This window comes from Choloepus didactylus, chromosome 5, assembly GCF_015220235.1.
Source record: "Choloepus didactylus isolate mChoDid1 chromosome 5, mChoDid1.pri, whole genome shotgun sequence".
NCBI lineage: Eukaryota > Metazoa > Chordata > Mammalia > Pilosa > Megalonychidae > Choloepus > Choloepus didactylus.
Window position 1 is genome coordinate 148,671,691 of NC_051311.1, and position 16,249 is coordinate 148,687,939.

The 16,249-nt window shown below is 40.9% G+C and overlaps 1 protein-coding gene across 3 annotated transcripts in view; it reads right to left on the reverse strand.

Moving 5' to 3' along the window:
* Positions 1–16,249, reverse strand: part of AMPH (amphiphysin) — a 254,072-nt gene that overhangs the window by 218,241 nt on the left and 19,582 nt on the right. The window lies entirely within an intron of this gene.

Consider the following 16,249-nt stretch of genomic DNA (forward strand, 5'->3'; position numbering starts at 1 on the left):
ACTTTATCTAAGAGGTTTTAAGTGTGTTTCTAAATTAATAGACTAATGTTATACATTGGCATTCAACTATTTTAATTACAGCCTGAAAAGTTCATATATACACAAGGGTTTAAAAAAAAAAAGGAGTTAATCTTCTCATTGGAAAATTGAAGGGATGCCTCATATTCAGGAGAATGTGTAAATATCATTGTCTTCATTTTAGAAAAGGGAAAACATACTACACAGCTACTTACTGAGAGATAGGGAACTGGTACGCAGGTTGATCTGTGTCTAAAACCCACGGTGCAATTTCTCCTGTACCACAATAGTACTTCCAAAATGAAATTTCCACTATATTTTTCTCTCTTGAGCCTAGAGTTAAGTAATCAGGTCTCCTCTGGCTCCTAGCCCAAGCTCTCTAATTCTCTAAAGCTAAGGTACTTTCCACGTAAAAATTATCCCAACCCAACCTTCAAAACCAAGAGAAAGAATAATTTACAAAACCTGGAAGCACGATGCCTCCTTTCAGTAAATCCTGCCCTCGTAAGTTTGAAAGGGTCCCTAAAAGTGTGTAGATACTGCAGAGTTCTCCCAACCTCGTCATCCCTCCCAACAACCAGCTCATGAGCACACTGCTGACACCACACAGTTGCACTCAGCGTGCTCTCTTTAGAACGCTGTGCTTTTGTTCGCTGCCCTGACACGTGTCCGTAGGTACCAACTGTCCCCTTAGATCTAAACTTTCCCTCCTCTGTAACCACCATAGCATCTTCTCATCCAAGTTAGAGTGGAAAAAGAAATGACCTTGAGGTCTAATGACCTTGATTCAAATTCTGTTTCCCTCACTGAAACATCCTTCCTTTATGATCTTGAGCAATTTACTTAAGCTCTCTGCATCCCAGGTCACTCGTCAATAAAGTGGAAATAGCAATACCCATCTTGCAGCCAATTAAATAAGGAAGAGCATGTGCTCTGATATGCTGAGCTCAGTGTCTGCAATATTCTGAGACCTCAATGACTGTCACAGCTGGATCTCTTCCACAGCACTTATACAACATCTCTTGTAATTTCTTAGGGACCTGAAGTTAGTCTCTCTGACTAAACTGCAAGCTATTCAAGTGCAGACATTGTTTTAATACTTCTCTTTATATCCTACAAAGCAATTGGCACACAGTAGGGACATAATAAATATGTTGGCTAAATAACATGAATTAAATGCTTTCTAGAAGAAAGACACAAAGTATCTGAACAATAGGTCAAACGTAGTTATTTTTGCATTTATAAAAGGATCCATTTCACTCTAGTGAAACAGAAACTACTCTTTCAGTGTAGGAACATATCCACTAATTTGCTTTGACATTCTTCAAAAAAAGGGGGAGAAAAGCTGCAGGAGCTCAGTGCATTCTAATGTATGCATATTCTAGGGGAGCTGGCAGTGCAGAATTAACCAGGTAACAGCCACAGCTCCAAGGGGAAGCAAACAGTGTGCCTGGGTGCCTCCTTCATTTCATCAAATAAAAATATTAAAGGACCTGTAATTTTCCCTTTATTGCTCTCAGCTCTACCACGGGAGCTAACTGCCTCTATAAAAATAGCAAGTGTTAATTTGCTGTATTACTTCATAGCTTTGCTTTGGAATGAAAAATGTCACATTAGATGCTACTTGGTAACATAATTTTATTAACTTCCATCCCTTCATTCAGCAGACATTATTGGGCACCTGCTGAGTGCCAGGTACTGGTCTTGGCACTGGGGATACAAAACAGTCAAAAATTCCTGGGGATGATAAGCAACACATGGAGTGAATAAGGAAATGACACTGGGGTCTATGATCTCAATTCAAATTCAGTTTTTCCCACTCTGCAATCCTACCTGCATGATCTTGAGCCAGTCGCTGAAGCTCTCTGCTCCTCGTTTATTCACCAATAAAGTGGAAATAGCAATATCTCTCTCAGAGTAAAATGAATAAGCAAACTACATGGCATGTTAAAGGGTAGTAGACGCTAGCTTGCTTGAGATACAGTAAGAAGCCTGGAAGGGAGAGACCTAAAGAGAGGGTAGAAGGAAAGGGGGTCCAGAGAGTAATGAGGAGCCAGATCATGAGGGTGTGTGGGGCGCAGTAAGGACAATGGCTTTTACCCCAATGCCATGGGGAGCCATGGAAGGGTTTTTTTTTTTTTAGTTCAGTTTTATTGAGATATATTCACATACTATACAGTCATCCATGGTGTACAATCAACTGTTCACAGTACCATCATCTAGTTGTGCATTCATCACCCCAATCTATTTTTGAACATTTTCCTTACACCAGAAAGAATCAGAATAAAAATAAAAAAGTGAAAGTAGAAAAGAACAACCATATCATCCCTCCCCATCCCACCCTATTTTTCATTTAGTTTTTGTCCTCATTTTTCTACTCATCCGTCCATATACTGGATAAACGGAGTGCAATCCACAAGGTTTTCACATATACAATTGTCTTCAAGAGTCCAGCTACTGGGCTGGAGTTTGGTAGTTTCAGGTATTTACTTCTAGCTATTCCAATACATTAAAACCCTAAAAAGTGTTATCTATATAGTGCGTAAGAATGTCCACCAGAGTGACCTCTCGACTCCATTTGCAATCTCGCCGCCACTGAAGCTTTATTTCGTCTCATTTCGCATCTCCCTTTTGGTCAAGAAGATGATCTCAGTCCCACGATGCCGGGTCCAGATTCATCCCCACGAGTCACATCCCATGCTGTCAGGGAGATTTACACCCCTGGGAGTCAGGTCCCACGTAGGGGGGATGGCAGTGAGATAACCTGCCAAGGTGGCTTAGCTAGAGAGAGAGGGCCACATCTGAGCAACAAAGAGGCACTCAGGGTGAGACTCTTAGGCACAATTACAAGCAGGTTTAGCCTCTCCTTTGCAGTAAAGAGCTTGATAAGGGCAAGTCCCACGATAGAGGGCTTGGCACACCAAGTACATCAGCAACGATCCAGGTAAGGAAGCCCAAGATTTGCCACGGAAGGGTTTTGAGAGAGGCCTGACATGCTCTGAGCTACCCTGTAGCACTCTGGTGTGGGAGGACACGTTAGGAGACAAGGTCCATAACTCAGGTGAGAGGTGATGGTGGCCTGGATCAGGGAGAGGCAGAAAGTGAGGAGGAGTGGTCAAATTCCAGATACATTCCGAAAGCAGGGCTGGCATCATTTATTGATGAACTGGATGTGGGGCAAGAAAGAGAAGAGACTAGGATGACAAGGTTTCTGCCAGGTTTGTACAAAAGGACACAAGGATGATTCCAGTGAATTCCAGGTTCCTTCCAAGCACCAATTCTGATGTTACCAAAACAATTTCCCAAAAGACACCATCTCCTCTCAACCCTATAAAGTAGATGTTTAGGGGATTCACCTTTACTGCTTGTCTACTTTGTATCAGACATTGTGCTAGATGTGTTGTAAGCATATAATCCACACTAAAAGCTTGTGAGGTCATGATAAGTATCTCATTTAATTGTTAAGCAGAGGTAGGTGATCTGCCTAAAGCTAGAAGAGAGTGCACATCTAAAGGAGATGGCATCTATTCTGCTCCAAGAGGTTGCTATCAGGATGGAAAGCAGCCCGGTATTGCAACATCCTCATATTTCTCTAGAAAATACCTGAAATCTAGATTATTATATCTATTCTCGTGGTTTTTAAATGCATAGCTTTTAAAACCTAACACTATGCAGGCCAAACAAATAAATTTCACCTAAGGGCGTGCTAAATTTCACCAAAGGGCAGACTGTCCTAGCAAGCTAGAGAAGTTGATGTGGCTAATCCTAAATTTGTTCTAGATTATTTATACGTACTATTTTTCCAAATGATCATCTCTAGGAGATGCAGAGGCCATCAAGGAAGCTGTTATGGACTGAATTACGTGCCCCCAAAAAGACACGCTCAAGTCCTAACCCAGAGTCCTGTGGCTGTGAACTCATCTGTGAACAGGATCTTTGAAGATGTTATTAGTTAAGGTGAGGCCAAAATGACTCAGGGTGGCCCTTAATCCAATATGACTGGTGTCCTTACAAGCAGAGGAAATCTGGACACAACAAGAGGAGACAGGTAGGCAGGGAGACGGCCAGGTGACAGAGGCAGAGATGAGTTATGGATGGCCAGCAGCCACCACTAGGACACTACAGACTTTGGAGAAAGCATGGCCCTGCTGTCACTTTGATTTCGGACTTCTAGCCTCCAAAATGGTAAGAAAATTAATTCCTGTTGTTTAAGCCAACTAGTCTCTGGTACTGTTACTGCAGCCCTGGCAAACTAAGACAGAAGCACACCAAAGAAATGTAAGGTGGGGCTTAGAAGGGAGTCAAAAAAAGAGTAAGCATTTTAAGACTGACTTATGTCCCACTCTAGTGGTGTATATTAGACAGAAAGAACACAAATGGCCCGTGCCCTCTGGGACAGACACCTGCCATGGGAAACGGGCAGTCAGTCTGCTGGCTCAGACTATGGAAGCACAGAGGGAAGGAACTTTCCAGTTACACCTTCGACAGGTGAACCTGCTCCGCCCTTTCTGAATGGAAGCAGCCTGCTCCCCTGGCTCCATGTCCATTCTTCCCTTCCTCTCCTCCATCACATCACCTCTGCTTCCTATCTTCTTCTCAGCAGGAGGCAGACGAGTGGGCACAAGTATGTGGTCTAGTGTGGAGGGCGAAGGTCATGTGAAAATGAGCTGTAGAAGAAGGCAGTGTGCCCAGTCTGGGCTGGGGAACTTGGCAGCCAATAGAACAGATCTCAAAATGGTTTTGAAAGGATATGAGAATGGCTGGTGAAGCCCAACACAAAGCAAAGGCTACTGAGAAGATCAAGAAGCCTCCCAAAGGAATTTAGGTCAAGAATAAACCAGGGTGTCCAGAAGAGCCCAATGTTCATTTAGACGTGTCTATGTATCAGAGAGAAGCTACTGATGAGCAAGGTTTGAAAAATGCTGGAAAAGAGGAAGGAATATGTGCTTTCTGGGAGAGAAGGGGTGAGGCTACAGCAGTGCGGACTGTGTTCCCTGCTCCTGTCTTGGTTACAGCTCCAGGTGGGTCCCACAGGTAGGGCCCATTAATGTAAGTCCAGACCACAGAGAATTCTTAGATCAGAAAAAGGGGACCCAGACAAGAAATGTGGACAGCAGAAGATCAAAGTTCTGTATGTTGGGATACTACCAAGAGGTGTGGGACACATCACAGGGGTGTGAAGACAGCATTATCCGCACTGCGAATCTTAAATTGGGACACTATGTTATGTGTGCACAGGGTTGTTCTTGCATGCTGCTGTAGTTTTAGAATTTCATGTCTGGGTGATACAATCGAGCATGATCAAATGAAATGGAAAAACAGTGACAGGAAGGGAAAGGGTGAGAAAGGATGGGAGCCTAACTATATCTACTTTCTCAAATCAGAAATCTAAAAGTGTCCCTGACTATCCCTCTCACCTGCTTCTACATACCAAATGCTATCGATTCTACCTCCCAAATACCCCTCAATTCTGTCCACCTCTCTCCATCCCACTGTCACTGTCCCTGGGCAGATGGCTCCCCTCATCCCTCCTCTGGCTTACCATTAGCCTCCAAGCTTGAGTCTTACCCCATCCTAATGGTCCTTTAAGTACCCGAGTCTCATCCTCTCTCTCTCCTGTTTCAACAGCTCCCCACTCCCTGTAGGATAAAGTCCAGTGCAGCCTGGCCTCTAACAAGCACTCAACAAATAGTCATTGAATAAATGAATAAATCCACTTGAAATCAGTTCTATGTATGCTACTCCACTTTGTCTTAGCATAAACCTCTGAGCTGAATATTAAAAGGCATCCCTGGGTTCTTGGTCAATCACTGCAGTAAACTGAAAAGGCAGAAAAAACAACATCCATTTCCTCCTATGGTTTTGCTGGAATTAATACTTAATAAATACTTCCGATTCATAATCATCCATTTTTGCTGATTTGCGAAACTGCACATGATCGTGACACATACAGAGGTATTTATGAAGATTTATGCATATTATTTCATTTCCATTTAATGGGAGTTCCTTATCATGAAAGTGCTATTATGTTAAACAATTATCTTCTATTGAATATTTTTCCGGAAGAGGAATAGGACAAAGAGAGGCAGTGAATCACAAAATTCAGCAAACCATGAACTTGACTAACATGAGTCTGAATCAGCTCTATAACCACAAGTGCCAGGTAAAAAATACATATGGTTTTGATATAGTCAATCATGAATATTTTAATTTAAGAGTTAATGCTTTGAAATAATGCCTTGCTTGGGATTTCTTAAAAAGAAGATATATATTACCTGTGCCAAGTTGAATTATCTTTTTAATTTTTTTGCACAACTAAAATACATTTTATAATGTCTCACAGACAGAAGCAGAAGTTCCTCCTATCAATCGATGGGAATACTCTCAAAAGGCAATATTAATCTCTGTATAAGTTAAACCAGCCTTCAAAACACCCACCCACCAAAACTCAGTTGAGCATAATAATACCCTAGGCTGGGGACTGTCTTATAATTTGAAAATATATTTTCCTTATTTATTTATGTCTTTTGTTTATGGTAAATTTGATTCTTATTTTGTTTTTAATAGAGTGAAATCTGTCACTCTTTTCTGGTCGAGGGTCTGCCTTAGTCACTGGTTCAGAAAGAGATCCCCTAACCTTGGTCTCCAAATTTATTTACCTTCACTGTATCTGTTGCATGTTAACCTCATTCCAGCTGTGAAGTTATTTGCATGTACGGCGGATAGAATAAATTTGATTTTATTTTTTCCCAAGTGATTAGTTGTTGGTCCAAAGAGATGTGATGAATGATTCTTACATATCTTTGGGTTTACATCTCAACTTCCTATAATTTTCCACAGAGTTGTCAATCATCGTGTCAGTATTTACGCTTTTATTGGTTTAATATCTGATAAGATCCACTTCCCTTTAGTAAAATTTTTCAATTTATAGAGTCTGTATTTGACAGTCTTCATCAGCCTGATGTCTATGGTTCCATCTCCTTTCTCATTCCTTAATTTTTTTTTTTGAGTCCAAAACCACTGATTTATCATTACAGTTTATGTATTTTAGATCCTGTACAAAGTGAATAGTGGAGTTATAAATCAAAAATACAGTAGTATTGGTATTTATACTTACCATGTGATCTTTACTGGAAATCTTTATTTCTTCATGTAGTTTCAGTCAATTGTTTCGTGTCCCTTCCTTTCAGCCTGCTCAATTCCCTTTAGGATTTCTTATAGGACTGATTACTGGCGATAAAGTCCCTCAGCTTTTGATTATCCAGGAATGTTTTTATCTCCCCCTTATTTTTATCCTCCAGGTGTTTGTGAATTCTCCAAGTCTCTGATGGTTATTGACTTCTATTTGTATTCCACTGTGGTAATGCTATCACCTTCCCACTATCCATTACTAGAAATTTCCCTTCAGCTCAAACAGCAACCCTACACTCATTTCTTAACTTCTTATTGCCCCTTCTCCCACTTCTCATAACCCATACTCTACTTTTCATCTCTATGGTCATATTCTCTGATAATTTCTTTGTGTTTACGGTGGGGCTTAAATTTAACCTCTTAAATCCATAACAATCTTGGTTTTCTTTGATACCAACTTAACTTCAAAAGGACCTGTAAACTATGTTCCTATACTCCTCCATCCCCCCACCTTTATATAGTTCTTGTCAAAAATTACATATTTTACATTGAGTCCAAAACCACTTATTTGTCATTAGAGTTTATGTATTGTATATCCTGTAGGAAGTAAATAGTGGAGTTACAAATCAAAAATTATTGACTTCTATTAATATTCCATTGTGGTCAGAGAATGTGCTTTGAATATATTCAATTTTTTTTTTTTAATTTATTGAGGCTTGTTTTATGTCCCAGCATATGGTCTATTCTGGAGAAAGATCTGTGATCACTGGAGAAAGATCTGTATCCTGGTGATTTGGGATGTAAGGTTCTATATATGTCTGTTAAAATTCTCTATATCTCTCCTTTCTTTGTTTCTCTGTCAGTAGGGCTCCCTTTAGTATCTGAAGTAGGGCAGGTCTTTTATTGGCAAAATCTCTCAGCATTTGTTTGTCTGTGAAGAATTTAAGCTCTCCCCCAAATTTGAAGGAGAGTTTTGCTGGATAAAGTATTCTTGGTTGGAAATGTTTCTCTCTCAGTATTTTAAATATGTCATGCCACCGCCTTCTCGCCTCCATGGTGGCCGCTGAGTAGTCACAACTTAGCCTTATGTTGTTTCCTTTGTATGTGGTGAATTGCTTTTCTCTTGCTGCTTTCAGAACTTGCTCCTTCTCTTCAGTATTTGACAGTCTGATCAGAATATGTCTTGGAGTGGGTTTATTTGGATTTATTCTATTTGGAGTTCGCTGGGCATTTATGCTTTGGGTATTTATATTGTGTAGAAGGTTTGAGAAGTATTCCCCAACAATTTCTTTGAATACTCTTTCTAGACCTTTACCCTTCTCTTCCCCTTCTGAGACATCAATGAGTCTTAAATTTGGATGTTTTATTTTATCTATCATATCCCTGAGATCCATTTCGATTTTTTCGATTTTCTTCCCCATTCTTTCTTTTGTTCTTTCATTTTCTGTTCTGTGGTCCTCGAGGAGGCTGAGTTGTTGTTCAGCGTCCTCTAATCTTGCATTATGAGTATCCAGAGTCTTTTTAATTTGGCCTACAGTTTCTTTAATTTCCATAAGATCTTCTATTTTTTTTTATTTACTCTTACACTTTCTTCTTTATGCTCTTCTAGGGTCTTCTTTATGTCTTTTATATCCTGTGGCATGCTCTTCTTCATGTCCTTTATATCCTGAGCCATGCTCTTGTTACCTGTCTGTAATTCTTTGATTAATTATGCCAAGTACTGTGTGTCTTCTGATTTTTTTATTTGGGTGTTTTGGTTTGGGTTCTCCATATTGTCTGGTTTTATCATATGCTTTAAGATTTTCTGTTGTTTTTGGCCTCTTGGTATTTGCTTTACTTGATCTCTAATTTGATGGAACTGCAGCTTGGTGGCGTACACTTTCTCTAACTAACCAGCAGATGGCATCCATGAGTCACCTACTGCCCTCAAGTCAGTTCTCCCCCTTTGTCTTTGTGGTGTGTGGGGGTCTGATTCTTGTGGGGTCCAATTGGTGCACCAAATTTGGGTGTGTTGCTTGTGCTGTCCACCCTGAATGTGGGGCGTGTGTCTGGGTGGTGAGGGAGGCAGGGCAGCTTTAATAATCAAACCTCCCAGGTGTTCCCAGAGATTTAAGGCTGTTGCAGAAGCCTAAGCCTTCATTTCAGTCTTTCCACCGATTGTCTCTGCCACTGACCCAAAAGTCCTTGGTACTGGCGTAGGTTCCCTGGGATTTCCGAGCGGTTCCCCCTTCCCAGCTGTGCTCTTCCAGGACCTCTGCTGATGGATGGTTGTGCCACATCACAAGTGCACACAGGCCTCCAGGGAAGCCCTGGGTCACTGGGCCGTGCAGGGGCACTCCCAGCCCGCTTCAAAGATGGTTGAATGGGATGCGTTAACATCCCCCTTTTCGCACAGCTCCGCCCTCCCAGCTCTGGGACAATCAGCCATGGGTGTATTAAAGGCCACTGTCCACAGCCGATATTGTGGCTTGTGTGTAGTGCTGCGGGAAAGATTCCCCATCACACTGGGTTTCTTGGTGAGGCTCTGGGCCGTGGGTCTGGCCCCGGGCAGGAGCGTCCCCCACCAGCTGAGGAGATGGCTTCAAGGAATGCGATTTTTTTTCTCCTTTTGGCTCCCCTCTGCTCCTCTGGTCTTAAGACAATCAGCAGCGGGTGTGGGAAGGGGTATCCTCCACGCCAGACACCGAGGCGTTAGCCCAGCCCGCTCCCACCGTGCTTCACTGCGCGGCTCTCCCCATCGTATCTGCAGGCACTCCCGAGCTTTTTTTTTAAAGAACTAGTCCGTCTCCAAACACCAGCCCACTGTTTCCCCACACCGCAGCGCGGCCGCAAGATTTTCAGCCGACTCACTCACTCGTTTCAGAATGCAGGCTTCTGGTTTCACCAAATGCATGTTCCCTGTGGATTTAGCAGACCTTGTCCAGCTGGTGCATCACTGGCAGTGGTGTTCTGGGTCACTTTCTGGTTTTTAATCTAGTTTTTTTCATGGAGGTGTTTTTTTGCCCTGTCTCACCTAGCCACCATCCTCATTCCTTATTTTTATATGTACTCCAGCTTTTGTCTTTGATTGCCCATCCTAGAGGTGTACCTATTTTATTAGTCTTTTCAAAGAACTGGCTCTTAAGTTAATTTACCAATTTTATCACATTATCTTATTTTCCCAGTCCTTAATTTCTGCATTCATCCTTATTCATGCCATTCTCCTTCTGTCCTTAGATTGCACATTTCTAGCTTCTTGAGTGGAAGCTTATTTTATTTAATTTTATCCTCTCTGGTTAATATAAAAGCATTTAAAGCAATTGTTTTTACTTGGAGTACAGTTTTGCATGTATCCCCTGATTTTTTGTGTACAATGCACTCATCACCATTAATTTCTACATAGTTCATCACCATTAATGTCTACATAGTCTCTAAATGTATTTTTGATTTCCTCTTTTTGATGTGAGCTGTTTAACAGAACTGTTCGCAATTTTTCAAGTTGGATTGTGTGAAGCCTTTTCAGTTATTTTCTAATTCTTTGATGTGGAGAGAATGTGGTCTGTGTGATTTCTGCCTTTAATAATGTAGTGAGATGGTCTTTATTGCTTAATACAGTATCATCTATGCAAATATATTTAGAACATTGCAAAGCAATATATATTCTTAGTTTATAGGACACAATAAATCACCCATGCCCTATCACTTATATATAACTATATTTATATATCATAATTGTATAGATATATTCACACAAATAAAATTATATGTTCAGCCTGGTAGCATGGACTTTTATTTACTATATTGTCATTAAATATTAATAATTTTGAAGTGCTATTTTAATATTTCTTTAATAAATGTTGCAAATTTATTTTGCAATGAGTTCAGCATAAATGAATTAACAAAGCCCCTATTTTCTGACCTTTCATCCAACAATTTGCTATTATAAATTTTCCCATTACAATCACTGTGATATAAAACATTCTTGTGTTTTTTAAAATTTTCTTATGATATATTCCTAAAAGTAGAATTACTCAATCACAAGTGGTAAACACCAGAAATCTAGAAGAGTGGCCTTCTGATTGGGCCCTCATCAAAGGTGAGTTGTTTGTATTTTTTTTTTTATCTTTGATAGCTTAATAAAGTAAAAGATTAAAATCCTATTTAAATGCATTTCTTTTATTACCAATTAATCTGACCCTTTCCATATGTAAGTCATTTTTATTGCTTCTTTTAAGAACTATCTAGTCCGGTTCTGGTTCCATTTTCCCCGCTGAACTGCGAATACATTTTATTGATGTATACGTTCTTTTGATGTAGTAGGAAAATAACTTTCAAATTTGTTTCAACTTATATATTTTAGTTATTTGCTTTTAAGTATTGCTTATTTCTAATGAACTTATGTTAAAATTTTTTATCAAAGCTATGTGATTGTTTTGTTGCTTTTATGCTTAGAAAATGCATGTTTATCACAAATTCAGTTATATACTCACAAAGGTAATTTTTATAGTTTTATCTGGTTTCATTTTTATACTTAATCCATTTATACTTCATTTGTGGTGTAAGGTGAAGACACAAATAATTCATGTTTTCCCCAATTAGCTGCCATTTCTAAGACCAACTATGGATGAACATCGTTTTCATATATCTTTGGAGTGCTTTCCTTTGTCACACAGATACGTCCAAGCCACGTCTGCCTTTCTCTCGGTTTTGTGTGCTAATCTAATCTTCCTGTAGATTCTTGAACAAGTACCCCCATTGTTTTCATTTTTTACCTTTATAGTACATTAGATTAAAGAGGATTAGCCTTCCGATAGCAGAAAAGAATCTAAAATAGCATGTCTTTTCATCTGATTATCTTCTAGCTGAATTTTGAAATCATTTTGCTAGTTCCCACCAGGAGCACAACCTCCCCACCACCCCCAGACAAGAAAAATTCCAGTAAGATTTTTTTTTTAATTGAGATTAAATTAGGGAGTGCTGCCATCTTTAAAATATTCAACTTTTCCCTGAAAGAACATAGCACATCTCTCTACACACTCAGATACTTTTATAATATCACTTGGTTTAGAGCTCTGGCTCCCAGCATGTAGCTTTCTTTATATGATTACCACTCATTCCTTAGTAGGTTTGCCCAGAATTTATATTTTGTTATTGTTATTATACTAAATGGAATAATTTTTCCTCACCATATGTTCTGAATATTGATATATATAAGAAATTGGTAAGTTTGTTTCTTTGTTTCATACATACTATTACACTAAATGACTGAAGTAATTTCATGAGTTTTATTTGATTATTTAAATTTTTCTTTGGTTGTGTTTAGGCTGTCGCTTTATGTTACAATATTATTTCTATTTCCCATCTCTTCGAATTAGCCAGAAATTTCAGATCTACATTAAACAATAATGCTAAATGTGGGGAATCCTTTTCATATTCCCAGTTTTTATTAGAATGTCTTTTGTGTCACTATGCTATGATGCTCATCATAGAATATTAATATTTTTTATCATGGAAGAAAGATAGTTTTATCTTTAAATCAAGAATGAGCAGTGAATTTTATCACATACTTTTCCTGTCATTCCTTGGTTTTCCTCTTCCACTTCAAAGCAACCTTTCCCGCCCTCAGCATGGGGCCCCACCCTTCCTGCCACACCCACCAAGTCTGCCCTTGTGACAATGTCAAGTGAGGATGCTAAGGCGTCTAGGCGTGAGGTACCATGGTTGGTCCCTCTCCATCACTCCTATAAGTGCTGTTCCCACAATTCCACCTGACACTAATTGGAAGCTCCATCCCCAGAGAAACAGGTGTATATGACAGCGCCTTTCTCTGCCTCAGTTAAAACAATTCCCCACTGAAAGCAACCCGCCCTTGAGAGACAAGGCCAAAGAGCTCTGTCTTACTTCACCCTTCAACTTATTTTTCCTCTTTGCTCAACCCAACTGCAGTTACATTCTGTTAACAGCCCTTTAAAATCAAAGTTGCTTTAGTCATGGCCTAGGACACTGACACTCCAAGGTACCTTCCAATAACAAAATAAGATGTTTGGAAATCCAAAGCTGTGCCTTATTCATTTTTTTATCCTTTCAACCCTTACAATGGCTTGAGCACAGTACTACTCATTAAATGCTTGCTGGATGAAAAATAGTAACACAATCCTCTTTCTCGGAGATAAAGTAATAGAATGGAAAGAATAGAATGGAAAGAGCAGGACCCTGGAGTCTTACAGATCCATAACAAATCCCAACTCACTGTGTGACTTTGGGCAAGTTACTCAAGCTCTCTGAGTTTCCATTTCCACTTTGGTAATACAGGTTTATTATGTGTATTAGTTAGGGTTCTCCTTGGAAACAGAATCAATGAGAGATGTCTCTTATTATCAAATTGTAAAAGTGACTCACGCAACTGCGGGAGCGCACGAGTCCAAATTCTGCAGAGCTGTCAACAAGCTGTCAACTCCAAGGAAGACGTCCGACGAACTCCTCGGGAAACGAACCGACAACTTTAACGAACTCCTCAGGAAACGAACCGGCAACTTTGAAGAACGCCTCAGGAAACGAACCGGCAACTTTGACGAACTCCTCAGGAAACGAACTGGCAACTTCAACGAGCTCCCCAGGAAAAGCTTCACTGAGCAGCTGAAGAAGAAGTGAAGGTTCTCTAACCGTCCGGCTTATAAGCCTCCAACTGATCACCCGGACCAAATCCGGCCAATTGCATTCTCTCACTGTGGAAGCACGCCCCTTGATGAGTCATCAGTCAGCTGCAGTCAATTGACTGATGATCGACAAACCAACCAGCCTCAAATAGCCTCACAGGAATCGTCAGGCCAGTGCCCGCTTGACCAGACAGCTAGGCCACCTAGCCAGGTTGACACATGAACCCAACCATCACATTATGGCTACTGGTTCAGATTGCTGAGAGTGTTCAATGAGAAAACAAATGTAAGGTACAGAACCTGACAGAGAACAAGCATTCTCCTCACCTTCTCCACTCCCATCTCATCCCACAAAGGACCCCAGAATGCTGCAAAGGACCCTGTGTATTGCTTAGACTCTGGAGAGAAAACTGTAATGAACTGCAAGTTTCAATGCACAACCATCCTCTATGGATGGTTTACACTTGGATGTAAAAAGAAAGCCCCAATGAAGGCAGCAAACAAAAGGTCTTGGAACCTACTGTTCATCTTACCCCATGCATGCTGTTCAATGTGGGACATGTTAAGAACAAGCCCTCCAATGGCAGCCAGGGTACAGTGCAGTCACGGGACTCTGCTGCAGCATCCTTTGATGAGGTTGCGATCTCCAGCCACGAAGGCTGCAGAAATCCATTCCCAACCTCGGAGCCCTGCTCAACATCATTTGTATCAGTTTCCTGTTGCTGCTGTAACAAATGGCCACCAACTTAGTGGCTGAAAACACCACAAATTTACTAACTTACAGTTTTGGAGGTTGGAAGTCTGAAATGAGTCTCCTTAGGCCAAAATCGAGGTGTCGGTGGGGCTGTGTCCTTCTGGAGGTGCTAAGGGAGAATCTGTGTCTTGCCATTTCCAGCTCCGAGAGGCTGCCTGCTTTCCTTGGCTCCTGGCCCTACAACACTCCAACATCTGGTTCTGTGGTCACATCTCCTTCTCCAACCCTCCTGCCTCCCTCCGCCCCTCATAAGGAGCCCCATGATTGCACTGGGCTCACCCAGATAATCCAGGAAAATCTCCCCACCTCAGAATCCTTAATCACATCAGCAAGGGCCCTCTGGCCATGGAAGCTAACACTCACAGGTTCCAGAAACCAGGAGGTGAACATCTTTCAGGGGCGCTACTCTGCCCACCACGACCTCCAAGACTGTGAAATGATAACCCCGAGTACACCGCTCCCGTCTTGGGCCTTCCTGTCTAAAACACGAAACCCGAGTCACATCATGAGGAAACAGACCCATCCAGGGGCTTTCAACAACATTACTGGTCTGCAGTCTTCAAGAATGGCAGTGTCGTGAGACAAAGAAAAGCTAACGAGCGTTTGAGGTCCGAGGAGACACTACAGGATACAACTGGCAAAACCTGAATCAGGTCTACAGATTAGATTTTCATACTATTTCTGTGATTATGTAAGAAAATACCATATTTTTGGGAAATATGCAGAAGTATTTAGGAAAAAAGGGGAAAATCTGCAATTTACTTTCAAATGGTTCAGAAAATATGTGTGTATATATATATTATAAATATATAGTGAGAGATCAGGAATCAAAGACAGAAAGACTGAGAGAGAATAATAAAGCAATTGTGGAGACTCCAAGTGAAAGACAGAACAGGGACTCTTTACTACTTTACAACTTTCCTGTAAGTCTGAAATTATGTCAAAATAAAAAACTGAAATAAAATGAGGCAGAAAAATTACCTCATTAAAAAGCACAATTTTCATTTTTCGGAATTCCAGAACAAAGGGGAAGCTACTGGGATCAGTTTTGAAACTCTCTGCTGTTCTCCCAACCTCCTTTGGACTCCATGAGAGCCAGATTCTTCCTAATATCAGACTGCCCGTTCTGGTAGTAAGTGAGGCACAAGTTACAACTACAAATACACATGATTCCAAGAGGACCGCCAACATGCACATGGGATAACTGAGGCCACAAGGAAAAGAGAGAGATCCCATGTCAATATTCTGAGCAGCTCTGAAACCCTCCACGCCAAGAAGCTCGTCAAATGCTGCATCCCAGCTCCCTGTCAGGCCCAAGCACCACAGAATCCAGCGCTCCCTGCTCACATGGCCTGTTCACTGCCCTGAGGCACGAGATTCTAGCTAGGTTCCCAAGTGGAGAGAATCACCAAATCGAGCTCAGTTGTGTTCAAGCCCTGCTCTAACCCTGGAAACGAAAATAAGAAAAGAGATGGAGGCTTCGGCAAACCTGACAAAATACATTCGTGTGCAACACCAGACAGGCTATTTCTTTTCTCTTTGGGTGACAAAGGACAGAAGCATAAAGGACTTAGCTTATATGGCAGAAAGAATTTGTTCAAAGTAAGAGTTATATTCCAAAATGAGTGAGAAGCTGAAGGGATTTCCAGAAAGTTTTAAAAATAGGCAAATAAGCGTAACTGGTGACCTCTCGGATGGCCCAGTGGGGTCA